Source organism: Sciurus carolinensis, chromosome 14 (assembly GCF_902686445.1).
Source record: "Sciurus carolinensis chromosome 14, mSciCar1.2, whole genome shotgun sequence".
Lineage (NCBI taxonomy): Eukaryota > Metazoa > Chordata > Mammalia > Rodentia > Sciuridae > Sciurus > Sciurus carolinensis.
In genome coordinates, this window is record NC_062226.1 from 53,715,850 (window position 1) to 53,722,515 (window position 6,666).

Consider the following 6,666-nt stretch of genomic DNA (forward strand, 5'->3'; position numbering starts at 1 on the left):
CAGAAGGAACCACAAAGGTACTATGATCTAGAATGGCTCTCAGGTCAGGTCACTAAGTAGGATGCTTTAATTATAAGAAGGACTCCCTGCCACACCAAACAAACTCATATGATGGGGAGAGTTTTCTGAATAAATGTGTTCCTAGTGACATGAGAATGTATTAAGATGGTTTGTGCATGTTGTACTTAATTTTGGACCCAGAGATTAAAGCGCAGATAAGAGAAGCTAAAAAGATATACAGGACTTGTATAATGAGGAAGATTTAATGCTACTGTATCCCAGACTAAATCAATAACTGGCAACCTAACTGGGCTAGATATTGAAGGAACATGATTTGCTTTTCCCTTTCTTTGCTTTAATGGATTCTCTTGCCATTGGGTAATTTCAGCCTTACAGATTTTATTTTCGGAGTTCCCCAAGACAAAACTATGTTTAAAAAGATAATGTGTATGTTGAAAAATCATGATACCTGAAACCTAAGACCACTTATTTTTCCAGGTAATTAAAATGGCTTTTAAAAATTTATTTTTATTGGTTACTTTATCGAAACATCCTGCTGTATAATACATAGGGTTCAAATCGCTGAGCCAGACCAATATCAGTGTTAATGTGTTCAGGGTGGCTATTTGGAAAAGAAATGAGAAGACATTAGTTAAGAGATCAAGCAAGGTATGGGGACTCCAAGGAACCTTGATAGTGGTAGTCATCGGCAACCTCCTCTAATCCACTTAACACTCACTTTTCATTCTTTTCTTAAGGTCCCTACTTTTATTGCTGCTAATTTTTAAAAAATAATAAATGATGCCATAAAGTATATAAGTTTTGTGACTCTTCCACACTTTTAGGTCTGGTCACTTTTTTTTCTCCTGTGACTTTTGATCCAATTGATGTTTATCTTTACTTCTCTATTCCCATTTCTCTCTCTCTCTCTCTCTGTCTCTCTCTCTCTCTCTCTGTCTCTCTCTCTCTCTGTCTCTCTCTCTCTCTTCAAATTGCTGGGTTGAATAAATACCCTAACACTGTGCCAGAAAATTGCTGAAGCCAAAGAGTCATCTTAGAAAACTCAGAGCTACAGAGTAATCAAAACAAGCCAATCACATATTGACCTACTTATGATCTTTTTTCCTTTTATTCTCTAGGTACCAATTGAAAGATTCAGACACACAAAAAAATTCTTTTAGAGTAGAACTAAAACCACCTGTATCATAGCACAGGCCAGAAGGCTGTCTTTTGGTCATCATAAAATTTACTTCCTGTCCTCTAACACTATGTATGTAGTGTTAGCTGGCTATTCTCTATAGGTGCAGTACAGCAAATGGTTAGAACACTAGCTGGCATTAGATGGCTGGGGTTCAATGAGAGCTCTGATTCAAGCAGGCAGTCTGGGGTGGAATCTGAGATCCTGCATTTCCGATGCTGTTGGTCCATGGATATTTTTTGAGAAGCGAGACCCTAAATGGTTTACCAACAGCAAAATGTTGAGTAGTCTACTCTTCGTTACTCCTGGTAGTAAAGCTGGGCTGATAGTGCCAATCCACAGAGGGCCATCAGGATTCAACAGGTGAATAGGGTACAGCACTTAGACTAGTGCCAAACTTAGAGAAGGCATTACTACTAGGCTCTAATTGAGGCAGACAAGGTTGAGAGAGAGTTTTTAAATATATATTTTGCTAAGTTAATTACTGGCATATATATACTTAGCAAAATTATGCAATCAAAAGAAATTGACTTTTCCTGAGAAGACTCGTACACTTCTCCAAAACTGTCATCTACCCCACACACATTGCACACTCTTCTTGGGACATCCATAGGATTGAATCATAATTATCTGAGCATAGGCTGTAAACAACTCAGTGGCAGAGAACACTCCTTTTTTTTGTTTGTTTTTTGTTTTGTTTTGTTTTAATCCAGTGCTTAGAATAAAGTGAGTGTTCAATAATCTTTGAGCATGAATTAGTAGATGAATCATAGAAGGAAGTGACAAACTTTTCCACAGCCCTTTCACATGGTTAAGACCAGTCCACCCTAGACTTCCATAGGATTGCTGTGTGCAAAGAAGATCCTACTTATATATTAAAACAGTTGCCTGTAGAAAAGCTGTATTATGCCATAGTAAGAGTTCGGACTCTCAAATCAATCCTAGTTTAAATATCAGCTTTGTCCATAACTAGCTTTGCAATTTTGAAAGAAATGATTTAAATTTTCTAGACCTCAATTTCCTCATCTACAATGCAAGTATAATAGTTTTATTTTACAGATATTGTAGAAAATAAGGAAGGTAATATATTTGCAATCTACATGCCAGCTGGGGTCACCCTCCCCATAGGATTAAAGAAGATTGGCTTATGCACTTTGGGAAGTCCAATATCCTCCACAAGAGTTCCGCCCAGTTCCATACAGCTTACATTCTCCTTTCTTGTCCCTACCCTTCCTCTCCCACCGTGGGTGAAGACACAGGGGACAGAGCAATAGGTATGTAGTTAGATTATTCCCCTTACCGAAGGAGTCACATGTACAGTGGGGGGTCAGAGGACTCTCATTGTGGGGAAAGAATGGCTCCTTTCTCCTCACTCTGTTTATATAGGAAGTTTTAAATTTTGGATTTGTTATTGTTGTTTGGTGGGGGTTTTGTTTGTTTTTGTTATTGGCGATTTTAGTTGTTGGTGGTTGGATTTTGTTGTTGTTGTTTTTATCTGTTTCTTTGCCACACTAGGAACCGAACTCAGGGCCTTGCACGTACTAGGCAAGTGCTCTACCAGTGAGCTACAACCCCAACCCAAAGTCTGGGCTTTCTAAGCTTCTAGGGAGGAATGAGGCCCGAGTGGAAGTTTCTAAAGAGATATGAACTTGACCAGTCACCATGGCAACAGGGGGATGACTGGTGGGTTATTCCTGCAACCTCCTTCCCAGGAGGGAAGTCATGAAATTCCCAAGGCTGAAGGAAAACAGAATGGACAATATTTTTTTTTCAAATTTTATAAAGTTTTGCTCTCCAGGAAGGCAATGCCGTCTTATAACATGTAAGACAAGTCTTAAGTGTTTAGAAATGTACTATTTTGAAATACAGTTTCAAAAACTACTATTTATAAATGCAGTGGGTGACTTGACTCTTACTGTTTTTACCATAGTTAACACAGTGGTCCTCACACTTTTTCTGGCAGAGCACCCAGAAATGCAGGTGCTTATGAAACAACAGAAAATTTTGACTTACTTCAAGTAAATATATAACTTAGAACTAAAGCAGATACCTTTCACTGTTAGATTTTTTTAAAAGCAATTTTAGTTGCAGATGGACACAATAACTTTATTTGCTTTATTTAGCTTTATGTGGTGCTGGGGATGAAACCCAAGTGCCTCACACGTGTTAGGCAATCACTGTACCACTGAGTCACAACCCTAGCCCCTCACTATTAGATTTTAATACAAGCAACTGGCATTATGTAGCAAAGATTTAGCGAAGGTAAAATTGGGAATGTTAGGGGCTGGGGAGATAGCTCAGTTGGTAGAGTGCTTGCCTTGCAAGCACAAGGCCCTGGGTTCGATCCCCAGCACCGCAAAATAAAATAAAATTGGGAATATTAATTACCTTGATTTGTTATAACTTCAAGTGGTAAATGTTCATTATGTAACTCATTATGTAACTGCAGGGAAAAATTAGGTCCAGCAGTCAGGACATAGTGACTCTAGGAGTGCTTAGTTTGATACCCCGATTTTCAGCTACATAAGTAAATCATGCACATAGGTTACTCCAGGGCGCAGAATCATCTATTTATCTGTTTATTAGAAAGTGCCGGGGGTGGTGTTTTCCGCAGAGCCGGCAAGGGTCGGAAGTGGAGCAGAAGAAGCGGACTTTCCGCAAGTTGACCTTTGGCCCCGGGGACCTCGACCAGCTGCTGGACACGTGCTAGGAGCAGCTGATGTAGCTGCGCAGCCCGCGCCAGCTGCAGCGGCGGAGCCGCGGACTGCCATGGAATGAGGCACCCCCCATGGAGAAACCAGAGGTTGTGCAGACTCACCTGCCAGACAAGATCATTTTGCCCGAGAGGGTGGGCAGCATGGTTGGCATCTACAATGGCAAGACCTTCAACCAGGTGGAGATCAAGCCTGAGGTGATCACACTACCTGGGTGATTTCTCTACCACCTACAAGCCTGTGAAACACGGCTGGTCTGCCATTGGGGTCACTGACTCGTCCCCCCTCATCCCCCTCAAGAAGCCTGTCCAGACAATAAAGGCCTACACAACAACAACAACAACAACAAAAGTGGAGCTCGAGTTGGAAGAGGCGAGTCCGGTCTCAAAATGCAGGTAAAACCGCTGCTGGGTCACCTCAGCCCAACTCCGGCCACCCTGGCCGTGGGTGGGAGAGGGGACCGGGCATGATCCAAAGGAACCAGAGCAATTGAGAAAGCTGTTTATTGGTGATCTGAGCTTTGAAACTACAGATGATAGTTTAAGAGAACATTTTGAGAAATGGGGCACACTCACCCATCGTGTGGTAATGAGAGACCCCCAAACAAAATGTTCCAGGGACTTTGGGTTTGTGACTTACTCTTGTGTTGAAGAGGTGGATGCAGCAGTATGTGCTTGGCCACACAGGGTTGATGGGCATGTGCTGGGACCAAAGAGAGCTGTTTCTAGAGAGGATTCTGTAAAGCCCTGTGCCTATCTAACAGTGAAGAAAATTTTTGTTGGTGATATTAAAGAAAAATACAGAAGAATATAATTTGAGAGATTACTTTGAAAAGTATGGCAAGATTGAAACCATAGAAGTTATGGAAGACAGGCAGAGTGGGAAAAAGAGGATTTGCTTTTGAAACTTTTGATGAGCATGATACAGTTGACAAAATTGTTGTTCATAAATACCACACTATTAATGGGCATAACTGTGAAGTGAAAAAGGCCCTTTCTAAACAAGATATGCAGTCTGCTGGATCACAAAGAAGTCGTGGAGGTGGATCTGGCAACTTTATGTGTCATGGAGGAAACTTTGAAGGTGGTGGAGGTAACTTTGACCGTGGTGGAAACTTTGGTGGAAGAGGAGGCTATGGTGGTGGAGGTGGTGGCGGCAGAGGTAGTTATGAAGGAGGTGATGGTGGATATAATGGATCTGGAGGTGATGGTGGCAACTATGGCAGTGGTCCTGGTTATAATAGTAGAGGAGGCTATGGTGGTGGTGGACCAGGATATGGAAACCAAGGTGGTGGATATGGTGGTGGAGGAGGAGGATATGATGGTTACAATGAAGGAGGAAATTTTGGTGGTGGTAACTAAGGTGGTGGTGGGAACTATAATGATTTTGGAAATTACAGTGGACAACAGCAATCAAATTATGAACCCATGAAGGGGGGCAGTTTTGACGGAAGAAGCTCTGGCAGTCCCTATGGTGGTGATTATGGATCTGGTGGTGGAAGTGGTGGATATGGTAGCAAAAGGTTCTAAAAACAGCAGAAAAAGTCTACAGTTCTTAGCAGGAGAAAGAGTGAGGAGTTGTCAGGAAAGCTGCAGGTTACTTTGAGACAGCCATCCCAAATGCATTAGAGGAACTGTAAAAATCTGCGACAGAAAGAACAATGATCCATAGTCAGAAAAGTTACTGCAGCTTAAACAGGAAACCCTTCTTGTTCAGGGCTGTCATAGCACAGTTTGCAAAAAGTGCAGCTATTGATTAATGCAATGTAGTGTCAATTAGATGTACATTCCTGAGGTCTTTTATCTGTTGTAGCTTTTTCTTTTTCTTTTTCTTTTCATTACATCACGTATATTGCCCTGTAAATTGTGGTAGTGGTACCAGGTATAAAACATTAGGGAATTTTTAGCTTTTCAAAAAAACCAAAAAATTACCAACAATTTACCATGCACAGTCACAGTGCTGGCCTGGGGACAACACTGCCAGCACTGTGAATAAATTACAGAGCCCTGATCTTGAGAAGTCTACAGTCTAAGACCAAAGAGGGACACTCCAACAATGTGTGGCAGAGTTTACAATATAAGCAAGGGGGCCAGGAAGAGGAAGGCATCTAACACAATCTAACGGTGGAAGGAAGGCAGGGTACAGAAAAAACTTCTAGCAGAAGATAATAACAAAGCAGACACAGAATTCTGTGTATTTTGATTGGTCCATTCTGGGGGAATGGCTAAGTGGGATGATTATAGGAAGATTCTGTATATCTTGTTGTCCTATAATGAATGAACTAGATGAAATGAATAAATCTGTATATGAAGGTAAATATCAAAAACATAGTACTGAACTAAAAATTAAAGTTACAGAATTATATGTATACTGTGGTGCCATTTAAGTAAATTTAGAAATATATAGTAGCACTCATTTAGGGGTACATACTTAGATAGTAAAAGTTTGAAAACATACTAGAAGTTAGACACATCCCAAAATCATGGGCATACTTGAATCTGGAGGGGGAAATAGGACCAGGTACAAAAAGCATCCAGCTACATCAGTACTATTTTAGTTTTAAAAATATATATAAACAAAGGAAATATTATAAAATGTTTGATATTCAAGCCACCAAAAGATATATAATAATCTACTTAAATGTGTTTTGAGAAATTATAGGGCAAACCTCTATTGATGAAAATACACATTATCACACCTCATAAGGTTAACTGAACAAACTACAGCCAACTAAAACAATGATGATGAAGCAAA

The 6,666-nt window shown here is 40.5% G+C and overlaps 1 pseudogene; it reads left to right on the forward strand.

Moving 5' to 3' along the window:
- The window catches only part of LOC124964123 (heterogeneous nuclear ribonucleoprotein A3-like), a 53,062-nt pseudogene extending 47,621 nt beyond the window's left edge, over positions 1 to 5,441 (forward strand).
- The last annotated feature ends 1,225 nt before the right edge of the window (positions 5,442 to 6,666 follow it).